The following is a 21794-nucleotide window of genomic DNA, read 5'->3' on the forward strand; positions in this document are numbered from 1 at the left end:
CTGCTGGCTGAGGTGCGGCATCCTGAAGGACTGGAAAAGGATGGTGCATTTTATACTGTAGTTTCACAAAATCCAAAGCCAAAAGCAAAATACTGTTTAGGCTTAAATTTGTGACAAACAGTTGCAGCCCCATTAATTCCATCTCCAGTCATCTAGAAAACCACAAGTCGGGATCCAAAATTATCATCAAAATGACTTGAAAGAACTGCTGGGGAAAGATTTTTTTTTTTTTTTTACTTCATACTTCAGCGTTCGTGTTTGCAAGTACCCTTTATGTTACGGTATTTTCAAGCTCATATTCTGGTACTACCAGTAATTCTAGGAGCAAGATGTTTATGGAAAAACACCGTGCAAATATGGCATGATCGACTACAGCTAGTCATACTATACATGAGAGGACAAAAAACATGACTCCGTGTTTTCATTTTTAAATATAAAAGAAATATAGTAAACACATGATTACAGCAACTGCAAAAAAAAAAAAAAATCAATCTAGCCTGGATTAAAAAGATCCTCTTAATTTTAACCGTGTAATAGGCTACCAGAAGCATAAACAAACACGTTTTTAAAATACGTTCACAATTTCCCTTTTTATTAAAACAGAAAAAAAAAGGTTTCACTACTTCCTATAGCAAACCCAATACGAACACTAGTTTAGATATTTCCTTTTCAGATGCTTTTTAAGTACTTAGGAACAGTAAAATAGTAACCTTTTTGCCACTGAAATTCGGCAAGACGTTAGATCCTAAAATGAAACTTTGAGTACCTCTTTAAGAGATAAATCGGTATTTGTTTACATGAAAAGTGGAGAGAACTGGCACAATACCTATTTTTCATAGCCCTTTTTTCATATACATTGTATTCGTCACCAAAACAGCTCTGTAGAACACAGTGTACAGCACACATTGTGCCTCGTCATGAACTGACAGCAATTGAAGAGGTGAACTAAGTTACAAAATGAAATTTTTTTTTTTCCTCTAGCCATCTGAGAAGATAAATTATCTTAGTTATATTAAAGAGAAATGGGATATGGGATCCAAAGGGCTCCTTCTACGTTAACTGCACCTCACCAACAAAAACAGAGAAAGCAATTTCCTGGTGCATCCATTCCACCAGCAATTCCACGTACACTCAAAAATCAGAGACGCTGGCATGCTCTGTTACTGCGCACCTTCCAGTATTCTCAAATCTCTAACAAACCAACTGCTCCCTATTAATTCCCTATTTTAAGGTAGATTCCCACCCCCCACCCCAAAAAAAAAAAAAAAAAAACCACAAAAATATGCAGATATGCCCACACAAAGCAAGTGAACGCTACCCGGGTTGAATAAACATATTTCTGTACGTAACACCGTTTCAAATGACCCCTGTAACCAACACAAAACATCAGCTCTCCACAGCATATGCCAAGTACGGCCGGTTACCACCCCAGCCCTTTCCCCGTCCCACTGGCCCTCACTCGTTTCAGAGCCATTACCCTTCTTGTTATTTTAAGGCCATGTTCCCTCTTCATCAACCCCAGTCCGTATCTGGAAACTCTCATCATTTCAGATGCAAAAAACTGTACTGACAAAGTTACGATGGAAGAGAAGTGAAAGCACGTAAAACATCAAAAAATGTTCCAGATCCATTTACTGGACTAGACCAGCATAAAACTGCGAACCTCATCTTTCCATCCTCCTTCTTATGTTCTGTATTTATAGGGCATTAGAATCCTACTATTACTAACAGAAGACTCCTTTCTAGTGCAACTCCGAAGCAGTTTTAAATATCTGTGCTCCGTCCTCGCCGTTAGTTATAAAACCATCTCTCCTCTCCCTGACCTATTCTCGTTCACCTGCTGTTATTTAACTCTTTAAGGCTATTTGAGAGTCACGATGTCATTAATGGTTATGTAATTCTTAAAAATATACTGGATTTTAAATTTTTAAACAGCGCAATAGGAACATACGCAACCCCCCCTCCACTTATGCTAAATCAAAATATCTTCGCGATCTAGAATAGCGGTCAACCCCAGAATCTTTCCTGGTGCAGAAACCTGTGTAATGAACGTAAGCCTGCGGAGAACAGATGTCCTTTCCTCTGTTGCTTCCTACTCACCCCGGCTAAGTTGTTTGCACACTGCCGGGGTCCCCTGCCTGCGAGCTGAAAACCACTGATCTAGAACCGAGTATCCCTTTACTGTTTGTTCTGCTATCCGAGAAGTTACATTAAAACGGCATTACATTCCTCAACTCCAAACTGACTTCTCCACAGAACCTATTAACAACCATTCCTACGGAGTTGTTCCTGCTCCCATTTCCAGAAACAAAGAATCGTCGAAAACAAAACACCGTCATTAAGATACCTCGCTTTGCCACAGATTCGGACGCGGCACAAGTCCTTCACGCTACAGACTGCCCAACCTGCCTATAAATAGGCTCAAGGCTTCAGGCTCAGGAGACCGACAGCTAAACAAGAATCCTCGCGGCGTTCCCCTGTGTTACCTACCTAAAGTGGCATGCCTTAACAACGCCGGGCTAGGCGCATACGTAGCTACTGCTGTGGCTTATGCAGGATAGCTGGGGGGGGGGGGATAAAAAAAAAAATATCACTGGGCTCTCTTCTGAAGAGGAAAACCTCCCTCTCCGGAGGACAGAGCCGGCCACAGACAGGCTGTCAGGGCTCGGCCACGGACAGGCCCTTCAAGTGGTTTAATGGGGCCGGGGCCGCACAGCCACTCCCTTCAGCAGCACGGCGGGCAAGGCCCCGCGGCCAGCACGAGGGTCCCAGCCGCCTGCCCTCGGCCAGGAGGGCTGCGGGACGCCCGGCGGCCGGCCCCGGCTCCCGGCAGAGCCCCGCTTCCCCTCAGAGGAGCCCCGGGACGGGCCCGGCGGCGGCGGCGGGCGACGGCTGGGGGCGGCGCGAGGCCGGGCCCCGTGACCGCCCGAGCCGGCGGCACGTGGCCCCGACCATAACAAACAGGCGGGTGGGCGGGAGCGGGCCGCGCTCGCGCCCTGCCAAGGGCGGGGGGGTGGTGGCGGGGGGGTGATGAGGGAAAGGGGGGGGCGGGCGCCGCGGCGATTGGTCCGCGGGGCGGGGTGGGCGTGGCCGCCGGTCCCGCCGCGCCGCAGCGCTGAGGAGGCGCCCGGCGGGGGCCGCTGCCGCGCGTCGAGGGGTCGCGCCCGCGCGCTTCCCGCCCTCAGCGAGGCCCCCTCCGCCCGGAGACCCCCTCGCGCCCCCCCCACCCCACCCCGCTCCGGCAGCCGGCGCCGCGCCCTCGCACCCGCCTCACGCCGCCCGCCCCGCGGCGGCGACGGCCGCGCACCCCACCCGGAGCCCCGCGGGCCGCCCGCCCTCCCGCAACAGCCCCGAGTTGCGCCACGCAGGAAGCGCCTCTGCCCGCGGCAGCCGTCCCCTCTCCCGCCCCCCCCCCTTCTCCATCGCCCGCTCCCCCTCAGCAGCCTCCCGCCGCCCTTCCCCGGGGCGCCCCGCTCCGTCGCTCCCCTCAAGGCGAACGCTTCGCCCCGGGGACCTCCCCCCCCTCCACTCCCCACGCACCCACCTGTGGGGCGGCAGGGGCCGCGTCGCCCTCGGCCCGCTCCCATCGCTCGGTCGCTCGCACCGGGCGCCGAGCATGCGGAGGGCTGGAAGCGGGGGGGCGGGGGGGAGAAGCGCTAAATATACCCGCTGCCGGCGGCACCGCCTGTGTCACGGACCCGGGCTGGCGAGCGGCGGCGCGGCCCGGCCCTCCCCGCCCCCCCCCCCCCCCCGCGGCCGCATCTTGTTTTCTCCATACGCACTTGGAAATGCGGACCGCCCCCCCCCCCGGCATTTTGGGGGGGATCGTTGTTATTTTTGCTCGATTCGGGATACCCACGCAATGAGGAAAACAACACGGCGCAGTCCCGTCCCCGTCCCCCCCCCCTCCCCCCGGCTGTCACTTGCCTCCTTCCCCCACGTCGCGATAGGCACCCCCCACACACACCCCCCGTGTCGCGACAGCGGCCCGCGCACCTGCCGCGCACCGCGTCCCCCCGACTCACGCACTTGCCGTCTCCTACGAGGGGGTGCGCGGCGTGGGGCGGGGGCACGGCCGCCTCTCCCGCCCCAGGGGGAAGCCGAGCGGCGCCGGCAGCCCCTGCGCAGCGGCCGGCCGGGGGCTCCTCGCTGGCGGCCAGGTGCGTGGGGGCTCGGCGGGTGGGAGGGGAGCGGCGGGGAAGGCAGTGGGCGGCGGGAGCCGGGATGGAGCCAGCCTCCCTCCCGCCTTCCCCCCGCTCCCTCACCCCCATCCAGCCGCCCCCCCCCCCCCCCCGGCCCCCCCCCCCGCCGCCGCTTGTGTTTACCTCAAGTTTGAATTTTATCTGCGCAACATGAGCTGGAATGCGGACATGGAGGGCGGGAGGGCGCGCACACGCCCGCCGCTCCGCGGGGACACACGGCACCCCCGGCCCGGCCCCGGCCCCCGACGCACCGCGCCCCCCCCCCCCCCCCCGCTCCCCTCGCACCGCCGCCGCGCAAACATGGCGCTCCCGCCGCGCAACACCCGCCCCGCCGGCACCCCCCACCCCCGGCGGGCGGGCAGCCCCCCGCCCCGGTCCCGCCGGTAACTTACCTCCGAGAGCGATCCGCCGCTCCGCCGCCTCTCCTCCCTTCCCCGGGGGGGGAGGCTGCCGCACCGCCGGCCCCAGCAGCGGGGTTCCCACATCCAGCCGGGGCGCTGAGACAGGTGCAGGGGAGGCGCGGAGCGGGCGGGCCGGGGCCGGGGCCGGGGCCGGGCAGGGCGGGCCGGGGCGGGGGGCAGCGCTGCCCCGCCGCCTCCCAGCCGCCCCGGGCTCCCCTAATGCTTCCCTCCCCACAATGTTGTTTCATTATATCATGTCCATCATGTGACACCCGCAGGCCTCTCTATGGAAACTTAAAGGGGACTTTCACGTGACGACGATACCGTCCTCGTCGCTACCGGACCCGCCGGTACCCCCGGACGGAGCCGCCGGTACCCGCGGAGGGACCCCCCGCCGCAGCCCCCGCTGCCCTCCCCCGGGGGGCTGCCCTCCTCGCACCTACCGCCCGCAGCTTTGCCAGTCAAAGCAAGTTGCTGCGCTTGCTTCTTCTATTATTATTATCATTAATTAGTGTGGGGGTTTTTTTGGGTTTTTGGTGTTTTGTTTTGTTTTTTTTTTTAAATTTTTCCCTTCCCCTCTTTGCACCGCCTGCAAGGGAAATAACCGCTCCCGGCCAGGCACCTTGCAGAGCGGGGATGGACCCCGCTGCTGGAGGGTGCGGGATCGGGCGCTCCTCTGCCGTCACGGTGGGGCTCCGGTGCTGGAAGCGGCAGGGGAAAAAAAAAAAAAAAAAAACGGGGGAAAAAAAAAAAAACAAACAGAAAAAGAGAAAAAAAAAACTTGTTTGTGTCAGACTGAGGAGGCTGATGCCGTCGGTGTGGCTGCGCGGGGTTGATGCGGTGGTCGCCAACGTGGATTTTAACTCTGCCAGTTGGTAGGGAAAGGCTGTAGCGGTCCGACCCGTCATGCCGTCGGTTTTCCAATACGGAGATGCTGGATGGAGCCGTTTCTAGGGACGTAGCGCTTGCCACGGCAATCATGCAAGCCGCCTGTACAAACAGCCACCCCCGACAGAGGAGCAAAGGGAAGATGAAGACGTTTTCCCTCGGCTGGGAAGACCCCGGTCCCCCCCGCACCCCGCCGCCGCTCTCCAGCCGCCTGCCTGCGGCCGGGGGTGCGGGCAGGCCGGGCGGGCAGCGCAGCGTTCCTCAGGCTGCTGTTCTGCCTGCGGTGCTGAAGTGGGTTTGTTTTATTTTATTTTTTTATTTTTTTTTTATTTTTTTTTCCCCAGCTCTCCTCCTGCCCCCAGGATTTGGGATGAAGGAGCCAAAGCCCATCTGCTCCAGACTCCCACCGTCAGGCTGGCGATGCGCAGGGGGCTCTCGGGGTTTTCTCCGTGGAAGGTGGCCCACGGTTGCCCCGGGGAGCTCCCCAAATTCTGCGCCCAAACCGGTGGCATCACGTCGGTATTGGTGGTCAAGTGCAAGGTCCAAGGGGCTAGCTTGTGGGGGGGGGGGATGGATTTGCTGTTAAAACCTGAAGGAGGAAAAGCGTGCCGCGTTCGTTCCTTCCTTACGGCTTCCACTGGAAATCGCAGCCCCTCAGCAGATTAAAGCATGATGCAATAAATTTTAAGTTTGGAATTTAATTTCTTCAGTGCCCCACCGAGTTTTCTTGAAGGGAGTCATATAAATGACCTTTTTCCCCTCTGCGGGGTTGACGCTGGTGCCCGTTTGCATCCCATCAGCCGTGGCAGGGGATCGCGGCCGCCTGGCCAGAGGGCACAGGCCCAATCCTGGCAACGACGGCAGAAAATCTCCCTTCGCTCTCCCATTAATGCTTTTGGAGTTGAGGTACCTGTGCTCTACCCCACTCATTTCCGAGTGCCCGTGCAATGAGCTGCATTTTCAGTGTTTCAGATACCTCTGTTACTATTTTTCAATAAGTAAGCAAGAGTTTTGTAGAAATTAGTAATGATTTTAGCTGAAAAGAGTTAACCGACTGCGGAACAGTTCATCCTCCTTTCCTTCCTTCTTCTCAGAGTCTTCCCTCTACCCACCCTCCGCTCCGTCTTTGCTTGTATGTCCTTTCTTATCCAATTTTGGGGGGGTTTCTGCCTCTGGGTTCCTTTCTGCCATTTTATCCAGATTGTCCCACTGCCGTGGATTCTAGCTCCAGCGTGTCTCACTTTCCATCTCCCTGGGGCTTATTTCCCTACCTCACTAAGTCTCTTTTTATTCCATATTCCCTTCTTCAGATCGTCCTTAAAGGAGAAAGAGGCTGGAGCTGGGATATAAAGTAGTCTTCCAGGAGTACTGCCAGAACCGATCTGTTTTATGCTGCTGCTGCTGCTGTTCTGCTGTGTCATGGGAAGAGAGTTACCTAGCCACACCAGCCTCGGAAACAGCACCTCAGGCAGAGCCGCTTGCTGCAAAGCCCAGCCGTGTTTTCCAAAGCCGAAGGGTAAGTTTGTTTGGCGCAGGATTTAGGCTGGAAGGAGAAGGCATCGCTCCCTTACCGGGCTCTGACGGGGAGATCGGTGCACGATGTTTGGGAGATTTGCAGGAGGCAGAGTGGTGGCAGCAGCAGTGACAGCGCATCACCACACAGCTTTATTTCATTTTTTTAAGCCAAGGGGCTCTAGGTTACAGCCGAGCAGAAAAGCAAAACAATGCATTTCTGTAAAAAGGACGATTTTTTCCAAATTTGCTTTAAATTCTTGCAATGAGGCCTTGCACTAAGAAAGAGCAGGGATTCCGCCTCCTCTTAAAAATGTTGTCAGTTATAAAATCTTTACAACCTTGGCTCCTTCCACCTGAACCTGTTTCCTTCAAAAACTTACTTTCAAAAACGTGAGGTTTAAAGATGACTCTTCTCTCTCTCTCTCCCCTCCCAAATTTATGTTCCTTGGAAAGGCCTGAAGAAGCCTAAGGCTATGTCTGCCTGTGAATGAAAAAGGTTTGAACAGACACCGGCGTGCACATACACGTGCATATACGCGCGCACACACAGGATTTAAAGCATCCCATTGAAGTGCACATATAGGAAAATCCTTCATCATGTGATAGGCTTTAATATCTGCCTTAAAATTAATCCCTATCTGATGGATGCTGTGTTGTGGCAGATCACAGGAGGCTCAATAGCTGGGGTTCCTGTGCAGGTTTTTAAAACTGCCAAATAAAATCCCCCACTTGCTGCTGGATTAATTTGTGTTTTCACAGCAGCTACCCGGGGAATGCTCATCCTGTGAAAGCCAGTAAGGAAACTTTATAGGGCTCCGGTCCTATTTTTCCACAATAAAAAAAAGTTCCTTGTCATGGGGTCAGGACAAGATTTCGATGCTGTTCCACAAGGAAATGGTTAAAGGGCTCAGCAGAGTTCTTCAGTTCCTCCGTTAGAGATAACACTCTTGGGTTTTATTAGATCTGGAGCTTTAGAGATGGTCCTGCTTACTTATCAATGTTGTCTTTGCTTCTTTTTTTGTTCATTTTTGCCAATGAAACCGAATCTTCTCGTTTCACTTCTCCTTCTAATTTGTTTCGCTCTTTAGTTCCCATGTGTTAGAAAGTGCAGTTTCATTTAGACTCTCGACAGAAGAGAAGAAAGCCTGATTCCAGAAAGCAGTTTGCAGTAATATATTTTCTTTGCCACTCACACGAAAACATTACTACTCAAACAGATCTGGGTATAAACAATGCTGACAGGCCCTCAAAACCAAAACCAAATTGTGAAATGGAGGCAAATAGCCCAGAGAACCTGAAATGTTCTGGTTTCTAAAACACTGGCTGCTGTCAAAAATAGGGTAAAATAAAGCTTTGTTTATGTGTAGAGCAGAGTGTTTGTTGATTGAGTTTCTAAGGTGATGTAGCAGGAAATACTGATCTTAGGAAAAATGACACGAACAAAGCATGAAACTATAATTCAGCAGCTATTTGTCAACTGATAATAGAAAAAAAGGATATTTAAAAAGCAACGAGAGGTTTTCATTGAACTTTTTCTCTCCCTTGCCAGCAAATAAAAAGGGAGCCTCTCACCTGCTCAGCTCCTGTATATAACCACTTGCAAGAGCAGAGCTAAATCATTTATCAGAAGGAATGTTTCCATCGGATGCAAATACCTACACTAGCTGCTGTTTCTACGTCATGTCACGGACGAGATTGATGCTCGAGCAAGGTTATAATGTACCTGCATTTTCTCCAGATTGGTGCCAAGCTTGCTGAGTCATTTTCCCTGTTCCCATTCTGCAGTCGGCTGCTTGCTCGCTTTTCCCTGTTATTTGTGTGGGTCGTAAGCCCAGCAACAGATGAGAATAAATGCTTATATTTCTTTAGGCTGCCTCCCTAAGGAAATAAAGGTTCTGCTGTGCTGCTTTTCTGTTCACATATGTGTCCATCCCTCTCCCCCGAAAGCTTCTGAGCCAATTAATGAATTTCAGATTGATTTGGGAGAAAGCAGATATTTCAAAGACAGTTGTATTCCTGCAAGTTGCACATGGGCAGGAGGGAGAGACCCGGATCAGAAATTAAAGCAGAACTTAGCCATAACGCATTAGGGCTGGCAGCCACCTTCCAGCCACCCAAACCCATACGTACCAGCCAATTACTCTATACGTAGCTACGCCGAGCCACAGCGCTGCCGAGTATAGTTTTCACTGACAGGCAAGGGATATCATGGAAAAGCAGAGGAGCCCGGATAGTTCGGGGAACAAGTTGTTTTCAAAGCAAAACAGTAGAGGCGTTCAAGGAATATCATCATACGCAAGGGAAAAGTTAATACCTGGGAATGCCTCTACGTAGTTTTGGGGAACAATCTAGCTTTTGTGTCACTCCAAAAGCAAACCACAGCAAAGGAGCCAGGTCGGGCTGTTCTTAGAGCTAGCACGGCTTGTCAGTCTAGTGCTCTGTTGGTCTTGGCACTAAAGCTGTAGGCAAAGATCCCCCATCCGCAGCTCTTCTAAACGTGGTCCGTAGCCATGTTGCCGCTGAGATGCCTACAAAACTAAGAGCAATGTCAACTCCAGGCTTGAGCCTGCTGAGTCCTACAAGCCCGCTCTCCCGATCTGCCTTTCTGGTTTAGCCTTGCTGTAGCTGAGGCTCAGAGTTGGCTTATGCTTGAGAAGAGCTGAGTCTGGGGTATCTCCTCGTGGACAGAAAGGAAACGTGGTGAGTTCCTACCTAGGCTGGAGCCCTCCCGACTGCCTAACTGAGATTATGGCACGGGAGAGCTCTAGCCCTGCACCTCCGCCTCAGCGCGTGCTGGGAGGCAAACACGGGGATGATGGCCAGGTCCGGACCGGAGGATAGGATCGGACCCGTTCTCACCTGAGAGCAAAGGCTTAATCTATATGTCCTTTCTCCACCAGCCGCACCTCGCTTGGACCAGCTGCTGCAGGATAGTTATCCTAACGCTACGCATAACATACGCTCTCATCTCAATTGCGATTAGTTTGATGCAACGGTTTCAGCGTGACAAACTGCAAGCTAAAAAAAGCTGTGCCTTCATATGCATAAACTGGATGCACAAAATATGTATTGTGTGCCACCTCCCTTATGTCCCATATTTGTTCCCGCAGCAGTCACAAACGGCATATGCTCCAGCAATACCACGCTGGCCAAATGGACTCCTGGAAATATAGGAGTGATCTGGTACTCTTTGAAACTAAGGCATTAGTTGTTCTACCACGAGATGCTGCGTATGGACCTCTTCTGGAAGGAACTCTTTGCCAACATGTAAGTTAAGATTCATTAATCTCTGATAATTAATCTCTAAAATGGGAGCCAGCCTCTCTATCAAGGAGCACGTTATTATCTCTGTTACAGCTGCTAGAGACCAAGTGAGATCAGGGACCTCGTTTTCCCTACCACTACATGGTCATACCCTAGGATATAACCTCTGCCTTGAAGGGCTTACGAAGCAAAAAGACAAAAGAGTGAGCAATATAACTCTCAGGCAGAACAAACACGGTGACCTTTTGCAAATGTCAAGTTAATACCACGATCTGGAAGTGGAAGGGGTTTTTCAGAAGGCAGATGGGTCAACAGGGATGGGAGCACTCGGGGTTGGGGGGTGAGATGAAGGAAAAGCCATAGCAGGAGCTGCATGGTATGAGATGGAGAGGCATTGCATGCAGAGCATCACCTGCTCAATCAGCACATCCAGGATAAAAAACAAGGGGGGAAAAGGAGTCTGGTGACCCTGCCCACAGCTCACAGTATAACCAGCTCCTACCTGTACCCTCTTCCCCAAAGCCACGCAGCCTGGAGAGGGGAGATGGGGAAAGAAGGGGGTGGACAGTATGGTTCCTCCTACGTGCTGGTTCCGCACAGGCGGCTGGAGGTGTGATAACACTGTTTTGGGGGTTGTTTCTCTTTGTGGCTCGGCCTCCTGCAGCTGTGTTTGTTGCAGCTGAGCCTCGGGGCTGGAGTGAGACGTAGTTCAGCTCTCTAAGTCCAGGGCAGCACATAATTGAATATTAACAGGAACAGCTCCGGGAGCTACTGGGACTCAGGAAGTCACAATTCCTTCTCTGCTGCTCCTTCGTCTTAGTGGGAGGTGATTGCTAGAGGCCTTAATGGATGTGAGACATAATATGCTTCCCTCGCATTAGCTCCAGTTTGCAAACCGAGGCTTTAACCACATCCTACCCTCTCTGATCATTTCCTCATGCACCTTTTCAGCAACATGTGAAGAGCCACCCCAGCGTCCCACAGGCAACCAAGCAGAGAGGTGCAGAGACCGTACAAACGTTGATCTTACACCTCATTTCTCCAGTGAATCAAGGGGGTCTCACCTCTAAGGCTTATCAAAATTTGCCAAATATAAATTATTGAAGTCGTTGCCTCTGTTTCATCCTTTTGAGAATGGGAATGATTTATTTGCTGAACGGGGATGCTATGAGCATCATACAAGGTCCATAAAGTGTTTTTAAGTTGAAAACCTGTAGTATCACGCTTTTGGTAAATATTCAAGGTAAAATACAGCAACAAATTCATAAGTACTAGTGAGTCTCCATGCTGCCTGTCAAGAACATTTAGAGCTGACTAGCACTCAGTTGCTCCCTCTCTTGAAGTAAGGACAGACATCGTTCCCTCCCCAAAACCGTGCTGCAGAGCTGCTGCAGGGGCTTATGAGAAAGATGGGGACAGAGTTTTTAATAGGCCCTGTTGTGACAGGACAAGGGGTAATGGTTTTAAACTAAAGGAGGGGAGATTCAGACTAGATCTAAGAAAGAAATTTTTTACGATGGGGTGGTGAAACACTGGCAGAGGTTGCCCAGGGAGGCTGTAGATGCCCCATCCCTGGAAACGTTCAAGGTCAGGTTGGACGGGGCTGTGAGCAACCTGATCTGGGTGAAGATGTCCCTGCTCATTGCCGGGGGCTGGACCAGATGGCCTTTAGAGGTCCCTTCCAACACAAACCATTCTATGATTCTATGATTCTACCTCCATTAAGAAGCACAGTCTATGGTCATGTTATTTGTACGGAATAAACAAAGTGTTTTACAAGAAGAAAGACGCCCATAGAAGCCTGTCCATGTCATCTGATCATTCAGAACTTGGTGCTAGTCTAAGAAGGGAGAAGGTAGCACCAGAAAATTCCCAAAGACCCTAAGGGCTATGGTGAGTGACAGCCAAAATCTAAAATTCCTTCCTCCTCTCCTTATTTTTCTCTTCCCTCCCACTTTGAAATTTGCGATGTCCTTGACCTTGGCGTATCATTTTCCTTCAGGTCCACCAGCACTTGTTCATTGCATGACCCCTTTATTTTCCAAAAAAACCCTTCCTCTATCTCCTTTTTTCATTAGTTGATGTACAATAGACTCTACCATGAGACTGCTTCTGGTTTTGTTTGATTGCTCTCTTCCTTTATCTCTACCCAGAGACATCCAGCAAATTGTTTCATAATCTTCCTAGAGTTCAGAGAAAGTATATTCTTTCCAGATAGCCCGTGAACTCCCTCCTCCTTTTTCCTCATCACCTGCCCTTCCTAAACAACAGTTCTGGCAAACTTTATCCATGTCTTATTCCTTTATTTGAAAATTAGGAGTTCCTTGTTAGGGAAAAGTGAGAAACGCTCTGTTTCCCCGCCATGCAATGTGTATTTTTGCACAACTGCTTTGCTCTCCAGCACACTCACTGATTTTTCTAGCCCTTGGAAGTGAGGCCTGCAGCACCACATTCATCCCCCTGTCAACCACGTGCTGTCCGTGGGAGATCTGCAGAAAAGAAGGCTCTTTGTTCTGCTTATACGGAGCTACATTGGTACCTTAGGAAAGAAAACTGGTGAAACTATGCAACACACAGGAGGAAGGATTGATTTTGTTATTCATCAGGGAAAGCTCCATGCTTCGTTTGGTATCGCTGGCTTCCTCCTGTTGTTGGATAATTAATTAACAGCAACGGTGGGTTTGAAGCAATGCTGAAGCGCAAAGACAAGATTTGCATCAATATGTTTTGCATTCTGGGCGGGCGCAGGGAAGGTGGAAGCATTGGCACACCTAGAGAAGACAGTCACGGAAAGGGAGAGCTGGAGAGAGGCTGCGAATCCCTCTCGGTGCCCTGAGCAAAATCCAGCCATCCCTGAGAGAGGCTAATCAACTTCCAGAGAGGAAGACTTAGGAATTAATTCAGAAATTTTAATTTTAATTCAAAGAAATTTGCTTTGAATTAGAAAGCTTTTAGGTTTGATTTGTGGGTTTTTCTTCTTTCCCAGATATCCAGTAACAATGATCTTTGCAGGAAACCAAGCCAATTTAGTTCTGTTGTACCCAGAACAATTGTCAATATCCGTTTTATAACTCTCCTCTGTCTTAGAAGATAGTTTTCATCTTCTCACGCATTTTTTTTTTTCCCTTCTGGAAAAAGCAAAGAAAATTCTCCAAGTTTTTTTGAACCATTTATAGCCTTTGTTCCTTTCCTCCAACACCTCTACAATTTGTCTCCATCTTTCTTCTGCTTTCTCCTAGCATGGCATCCAAACCCGCACCTGGTATACCAACCGAGCCCTCATTAGAGTGGAATAATTGCTTCTGATGTTTCACCTATTACACTCTTGTTCATTCGCCCCAGAATAAGATTTGCCTTTTTCTGCAACAGCTGTGTACTGTTCAGTGCCTTGTTCATGGCTCTTTTCCCTTCAAATGGCTACTTGGCCAGTGATTTGCCACTTTGCATTGACATATTTTATTGCTTATGAGCTTACTGAACCGAATCTGGTTGATTTTATACTGTTACTCCAATTTCCCAGCAACATTTTGGAACACATGCTCTGAAGTAATTATATATTCTTTATTTCGTCATCCAAATAACTAATGAAAATATTAGAATCGGGTCCAGGAGCGAACCCTGCGGGAGCCTGTTTGGAAAGCCCTCTAAATTCAAAGGAAAGGAATTAATAATTCTTGTGTGAATACAGTTCTTTTCTGTCAAGTTTGTCTCAAGATGATTTCACAGAGATCATAGCTCCTGGTCAGCTTATGGAAATGTCATGTGAAACAGCGTTAAAAACCCCGCTTATTTCAAAATATATGGCATATACTCCCTCTCCCTTATTCTGCAACACAGTTGTTGGGTTCAAAGATGGAAATTAGATGGTTTTAACATCACTCATTTATGACAAATCCAATCTGGTTGATTGTATATTTCTATTATCAGGCAAGTGCTTTATAACTGATCGTTTAACAGTTTATTGTATTCTTTTTCTGCATTACACGCTAAACTGACTGCTGTATAATTCCCCAAGTCCTTCTTCCCCCTCTGTAAAGACAGGCGCTGTGTCTGCCCTTCTCCCCTCCTCTGGGATCTCCCCGGTTCTCCATGAGCTCTCCCAGATAATTACTAATGAGTCAGAGATTGCTCTGGCTAGTGCCTGAAGCGCTCTGGGGGGAACTTCATCCAGTCCTGCTGACTTGAATTTGTCTAACTTTGAATTACTTGAACCGTTTCTTTTGCTATTTTGGATTGTCTTATCCCCTTGGTAAATGTAGCTCTGATAAATATCAGTTCATCTTTTCTTTTTGTTTTTTTTTCCCCTCCATGGGTAAAATAATGAATGAAATAAAGAAATAATGAATGGTCCAGTCTTTTCTCTGTTGTTATTTCTGTTCTCTCATTTTCCATTAATTCAGTTATGTACGATTTCCGTTGCCTTTGTCTTGTTTCTGATACCTTTACAGAGCATTCTTTCATCACCCTCTAGATCCCTTCCTAATTGAAACTCATTTTGTCCCTGGTCTTTCTCATTTTAGTCCTCTGCAGTCATCCTATTCCTTTACAGACATAATTTTCCTAGTCTTGTTTCCAGTCTTTCTACAGCTTTATGTCCATTCTCCTTTCTCCGCTTTCCTCACTCCTTCCTTTCTTCAGAGGAAGATGCTCCATCATTTTATCTCTTTCAACTTAATTAACCTCCACCTTCCTATTCTCAGCAATCTCCTCCCCGTTAGTCAGAGTTTAATCTCAGAGCGCTACAACAATTTCCTCCTCCTGTAGGAACTTTGCTCCATCATTGGAACTTGCGTTGCCAGCCTCCTCCAAACATCGTTTAAAGCCCTTCTGCTAAGCTTGCAAGGCGGGTACTGTGCAGGGCCTCTTTGCAGAGCACCCTTGGCTCATTTGCCAGATAGGAAACCATCATTTATTTTGCTCTATTATTGCAGATCTAATTAGTAATCAATTTGTCTCTTAAACTCATCCTCACCTCTGCAATATGCCAGTCCTTGCCCTGACTTTTACTCCCAGCCAGAAGGATGGAAGAGGACATTTCCCATCCCCTCATGTCCTTCCCTTTTGTCCCCAGTGCCTAGACTTGAAGAGTAGCTGGGAGGCTTTATTTACAACTCTTTTTAGGGTGGTAAATTAATACGATGGTTCCTGTAAGCATTACAGAGGTCACCTGCGTGCTGAGGCACCCCTCTCCAGCTCGGTGGGAGACCGAGCAGGCATTTAGGAAAGGCAATTAAGAGGTCTGAGTGTTCTGTGCATTGAAACATCTCTTCATCCTTTGAGATTCATAGCGTCCAGCACACAGATGGCATTTTTTTTCCACCAAAAATTGTGTTGATATCTTTTAGTAAATCAGACAACAAACTCAAGCCCATATGAAATGTATTAAATTAAGTTCCCAGCTCTTCGGGTCACTGTTCTTCATAAAATGATTACATCTGTAAACAAGCAAGGACATGAACCTGCAAGGTCACATACGCAGCAGACCTGCAGTTCCACCTACATCCACCTACCTCTTCTTTCTCGTTACCTAGACGTAGGTGACTCTTGCTCAAGACTTCCCTTAGGCTCTCCAGACTCACTAGCACTCTCCACTGAGCAGGCACAAGGACTTAGGTAGCATTTAAGCCAGACGAATATAGCTGTCAACCTCCATTTTGACAGAGAACAGTAACAAAGTAGTTCTCAGTATTTGAGCAGTTTGTTCCTCATCGTTGGGGCTACTGGTGAAGCTGAGCATTTTGCCACATCAGAGCCAGCATGTACCTACAGTGCTGAGCCCGCGGAGAGCACTTGGTGGGACCCAGAAGAGTAGAGGTTATTCAGGCTTAAGATGATAAGGCTTACTGCTGTCTTTAGTTAACCATAGGAGATTATTGAAAAGGCAGCGCCAGATTTTTCTTGAAGGAGCTCAGTGACAGAACAAGAGGCAATCAACCCAAGTTGCAGCCAAGGGCATTACAACTAGATATTAGCGGGGGAAAAAATTACAGTGAGGGTGGTCAACGATTGGAACAGGAGCCCAAAGAGCTTTTGGGATCTCCCTCCTTGCAAAACTCAACTAGGCAAGGCTCTGAGAAATCTGTCTGAAGGGTGAAGGTAGCTCTGCTGTGAGAGGGGAGTCTGGAGGTCCCTGGAGGTCTTTCCCTCCCCAAATTGTTGTGTGATGCTGGGATCCTGTGCTGGGATGGGTCTGGGGTGGTTGTATTGCTGTCCTGCTCGTTCCAGCTGATTCCAGCCAACAAAATTGCTAGTCTGCCCCAGTGCGTTGGTTCTGCGTGCATAAATCTGTAAGAATACTCTGTGCAGAATCCAGAAGACTATATTTCATATAATAGGAAAATCCCAGGTAATTACAAATTCATTGGTTTAACACTGATCCCAAACAATATCAAAGAAAATCTGATATAGGCTATGATTAGTAATGAATTAAAGGATGCTAACCTGATTGATATGCCTGAGCAGTTTTATGGAAACCCTGTCATGTCAAACAAATGAATGTTTTTTTAATGAGAATGTAAGTTTGGTTAATAAAGATAAGGCTGTTATAAATTATTTAGATTTCTGCAAGTTATTGAACAGTTCCTGAACACAGTCCCAATTAAAGAAAAATGGTACAAAACCTAATCTGGTATACTAAATGGATTAAAAACTATTTCAGCAAGAGATCTTATAATGTAATTTGAAATTCAATTATACTGGAGATATTGAAGTCTTCCATTTATTTATTTTGGACCCTGGATTGTTCAGTGTCTTTAGGATTGACCCAGAGGAAATGATAAAAATCATCGCCAATAAACTTGCGGATGACGTGAAAGTCAGTTGTACCAGAGCCATGGTAGGAGGGCGGCAAGGAAATAAAATGAATTTAAATACAACAAAGTGCAGCGTCACTGTTGTTAAAAGTACAGCTCATGTCTGCAAGATGGAAGACAATGGCCCAGAGTGTGAGAGCAAGGAAACAGCCCAAATAATCCAGTAACTGGGAATGTGCTGAGAATAAGAGAGAATTTTGCAGCCACCCCAACTCAATTAACAGCACTGAAAGCTTTTTTTTGCAGGAAAAAGACTTTGTGACGTTCTTGAAGATGGAGAAGAGATTGATTTGCTACCCAGGATGGCATTCAAAGAGCTGTTGCAAGGAGGTAGAAATCACCAGCATGCAGGGCTTTCTATCAATACAAGAGTAGGATATCGCTGCTCCCCACCTACTCCGCACCCTGCAGGCACTTGGGACACAGCTTCATGGCCCCAGCGGGGACCCAGGGTGCCAGCCAGCGGCTGCAGAAGGGAGCGAGCCTCCATGGCGTGCTTCATATTTCTCTCCATCATCCCCTTTCCTCACTCACCGGCACCAGGCATCGACTGGGTCGTTGGTCCAAGGGAGACCGCAGCCTCCTTCGGCTGTCACATCCTGAACCCCTGCCAGATTTGTGTTGCAAGAACCGATGCCAGTGTTTTTAACCCAGAGCGTATTTGGCCCTTGGTGTTCTCCATGACATAGAATAAACATTAGGGAGGAGATTCAGGCTTCAATGAGAAATGCTTTCCCATGATACGTTTTCATTTTGGCATGCACACTGTTTATGATGAAAGGATCCTAAAATAATTGTATTAGATGAACCGTCTGTTCTTCTTGCTTTGAGGCCAGTACAGCATGACATTTCAGAGATAAAATGTTGTGGAACAGCCTCTGACTTATAGCCCAATGGAACTTTTCCGAAGCCGTTCTTCTTTCTCCTTTTATTTGCGTGAGGTTTGTAACCTGAAAACGTCAAGCTTGCATCACAGCGTTGCCACAAGATCATCCTGTGCATTAGCTAAACCTTAAATTATTAGCAAATTTAATTTTTCTTGAGAAGGCTGATTCACAAGCAGTCAGCTCTCCAGTGGACAAAACTCCTCCCTCCAACTCAGAGGAATTCCAGGATTCACAAGAAATACAACATTTCCAGGAGGAGACTGTCTGTCCTTAGGAGAACTTATCTCTGTGTGCAAGTTCAAGTGAGTCTGCAGGACCTTAAATCAAAGGAGAGCAATGCCAGATCAGTTGCTGAGTAACTGATACGGATCGTCACATCCTGACCAGCTGGATGAATGACAGCAACAATTTCTTGGGATAGCATCTGAAGTCTTCTGCATTTTCTTTCCGTGCAATTAACTCCCGACTGCAACCTTAACAAGGGGAAATTAATTTGTGTTGCAGATAGACGGTTTTGTACCGTGTCCTTTGGACAAAGGTATGTAATTATAAAAACTCTGAATCATTATGCACATTGCTTAGATTATTGCAATTACAGGAAAGTGAAGAGAGCGTCTTGCCAAATGCTTTGAGAGTCACAGGTGAAAAGGGCTAGCCAAAAGCCCCATCATTCATGTTGGGCCAGATTCTGCCTGGCTCCTTTGGGAAGTGGTCCGTATCTGGAAACAGGAGGGGAAAAGGTTTAGCAGGTCCTTGCTGCTGTTCTCCTTTACAGACTCTACTTTGTGGAAAGAGATGGGATCCCATCATGCTGGTCTTGGTGGAAGGACATGGTGCACCTTGAAGGAGTTCAAGGCCGCGTCTCTGCCCTCCCCATCGGCTCAGCAGCAGCGCCGGGGGACGCAAGCTGTCCCTAACATACGGTATAGCATACGATGCACCTGAGAAAAGTCTCCTTTGCATGTCCCTGCAGCTCCTTTTGCTGTAAACAGGGACCACGCAGGGCACAAGCTGAGCCTTTACCAGCACAACTATTTATGTTGCGCTCGCTTGGGATAGTTGCTTCGTAGCTGAGATTTTTGAAAGCCACTGAGGACAGTGATGAATGGAGGATGATGGAAGCCTCAGCCTAAAACATGACAAGTCCTGCCCCCAAGAGCTTGGGACTGGCACTTCTGCCTGCACCTTAGCAAGGAAACGGGACAAACCGAGCCAGGCATTTTTGTTGGATCATTTATTTATTGTTCTGTGCAAAGCACAGGGTGTAACTATCACCAGTCATTTTTGGCTATTGAGCTAGCACCAGACATCACTCTGTTACTATTACAGCAAAACATATTAGCTAATCGTGAATTTACTTTTAGCCACGGTGACTGCACGGCTTTCCTGTTTTTGTGCAATGTTGCAGGACGTGAGACAGATCCCACAGTCACGAATTTCTCCTGGGTGGAGACTTGCTTATTGCAAACAGCTCCATGGGTGTGGGGATGCACATAGGGGCATCGCTGGAGGTCGCCTGTTGGACTGGTTGGACCTTGGTCTGATCCAGCAGCTACGTCTACACTAGTGACTAAGTCGGGCCAGGGCACAGGGTCAAGCGTTGCCCACACTGTTAAATTTTTGGTGTGGTCCCTGGTATAATTTTGGCTGAAGCTAACAAATGCTCTCCCAGATCATGTCTGAGCACAGTCCTGAGCTTAATGCTCCTGATGGGTGGTTTGACTGTAAGGTCCCTGTTTTGGGGAGTAGAAGAGTTTATCCTGGTGGCTAGGTGCTGCCAGTTGGACTCGGGGCCGGGGAACACAGCCAGTATGGCTGCTACTCGCTTGCTCTTCCATACCAGTTACTGGCAAGAAGCATTACCGAGGTGTGCTCCAGTCCTTTGATTTGTCTCAGATTTTTAATGCGAAGAAGGCATATATTTCCTAGTGGCTCAATGCTTCATAGCTAATTTTCCCCAGAATACACGGAGGTACGTTAGGCAATCCTAAAGACCTCTTGTTCTTTAATTCGTCCTTTTTTCCCAGCATCTCTTTTTCTGCTCTTACATGTCTTATCCAGATAAGCCAGGGTTGCCAGCACTCAGAGAGAAGTACTAGAAAATGCTCGGTGGTTGGGATTTTCCCAAAGCAGAGCCCCAGGCAGCACAGCCAGCGTGTTCCAGCCGTGGCTGTGACGTAGCCCAGGGCACTTGCCTTCTCTTTCTTGGGGACCGTTGACGTGGTTCACTTGAGAACATTCAAAAATGTCCTTTATGTACCGGGGCTGGGCATCATGGGCATATGCTCTGAACTGATGCCTGCCTCTCTCCATCCACCATACGGAATGAGGCTCAGCCCTGGATGCTCTGGTGCCTAAAAGGGACAGCAGCGATGCCCATATTGAGAAACCAGCTCCTCGGTTCCTAGGTCCAGGAAAACAAGCCAACTCTGGCTGTATCCTAAATCCGTATCCAAGAAAGACCAATGTATGCACCAGGCTGTCCGCTGTGCAAAGGACACCCAAGCCACAGTGTCCTCCGTGGCAGGAGAGGACCAGGACCATGCCATAGCAAGCCCCGTAGCAAGAGGACCAGGCCTAACAGAGCAAGCCCCATCAGGTAGCACCAGCATGGACACCCTACCCATGCGCTCCTCCTGTGACTCCTGGGCTAGCTCCTCGCTCTTTACGTGCCTCTCAGCCAACCGCTATCAAGGGGCATCCTTCAGGGCTAGCACCAGCCCTCCTGGCTCTCCAACCCTTCTGCAGGGCAGACTGAAAAGCCACCCATGGGGAAGGAGCTACTCAAGCCTGCAGGTCTTTCACGACCCATCCTGGAAGGCAGGGGCTGTGCAGCCTTAGTGGAGATATTACACATACTTGTCTTTTGTCGACATTTTAGTTTTTGTTAATTTTGGGTAAACAAGCTTCCTCTAGCAGAATAAGCTGTCTTTTGCATTATGCTGACTTTTCCCTGGTATAATATAAAAAGCACATGGGCTTTTGCTGACGCTGTTATTCCAGCAAAATGCTTAAGCACAGGCTTAGCCTAATTCTTTGACAATATTCCCAGATTTATTACATGCGATGAGCAAGCACAGAACAAGTATTTCAGTGACAATCTCTGGGTTGGAAACAGACACAAACAAATAATTTCTCTTCTCTGCAACATCCTAATTGCTCCTTTTACTCTCTGATGGGCTGTAAGATTACCAGTTCCTAGGAGGTTTCCTTACTCTGTCTCATACATTAAAAAAATTCCTTTTTCTTCTAATGCCCTTTCCTGTTGCACTTTGAATTGGCCCTTAGGTTTCTCAATATCCAGGTTACACCAGACTTGCCAAGGTTTAAAGCCTACAATTTCAAAAGATGTTAAGTGATTTTAAGAATGCCTTTCTTTCAGTATGCATCTGTGAACGTTTTATAGGATTTTTCTGTCGTGCTACCAATTTTTTAGTACTAGTGACTTGTATATTTTAATAAAGACTAAAATAGCTGAAAGATAGTCCACTTACTTACAAATGAAAATCAACTGCAATTTTAATGTTACGTAATACACCTTTATGGGAAAAATCTCGTAGAGCTGGGTAAGGAAAGAAAGCAGTGGGAGTCACCAGAAATTTAACTCAGTTTTATGGAAGTTATTTTAAAAGGCTGTAGAGTTAAACAGAGAATAATTTAATTTTTACAGAGTTTTTAATATCCTCTAAAATTCTATTGCATTGATTTAATATCATTGAACAGCTTAACAGAAAGGTATAATTTCCTGCTACATTCTATAGGATCATACTGTAGGTTTGTATCCTAAAAATAATTTTATGCCCAAGAGAGCAACTTCTCCGAGCA

General features: G+C 48.4%; 1 protein-coding gene and 1 long non-coding RNA gene across 44 annotated transcripts in view; one reads left to right on the plus strand and one right to left on the minus strand.

The window, feature by feature from the left end:
• Positions 1–4857, minus strand: part of LOC309589679 (uncharacterized protein) — a 124378-nt gene extending 119521 nt beyond the window's left edge. For 31 of the 43 annotated variants that reach the window (XR_014227991.1, XR_014227992.1, XR_014227993.1 and 28 more), the window contains exon 1: positions 4595–4679. The gene's annotated coding sequence lies outside the window, so the exon portion shown is untranslated. Of the gene's footprint in view, positions 1–3544; positions 3721–4029; positions 4200–4325; positions 4399–4594 lie in introns of those variants that run through there. The other 12 variants (XR_014227982.1, XR_014227983.1, XR_014227988.1 and 9 more) reach the window with 10 other exon arrangements.
• A 536-nt stretch (positions 4858–5393) lies between these two features.
• Positions 5394–17535, plus strand: LOC309589540. The gene is made up of 4 exons (XR_014227944.1): positions 5394–5782; positions 6802–7007; positions 10117–10273; positions 17329–17535. It is a non-coding gene; the product is annotated as an uncharacterized lncRNA (long non-coding RNA).
• The last annotated feature ends 4259 nt before the right edge of the window (positions 17536–21794 follow it).

Source organism: Platalea leucorodia (genome assembly GCF_965183815.1).
Source record: "Platalea leucorodia genome assembly, chromosome: 4".
In the NCBI taxonomy this organism is placed as follows: domain Eukaryota; kingdom Metazoa; phylum Chordata; class Aves; order Pelecaniformes; family Threskiornithidae; genus Platalea; species Platalea leucorodia.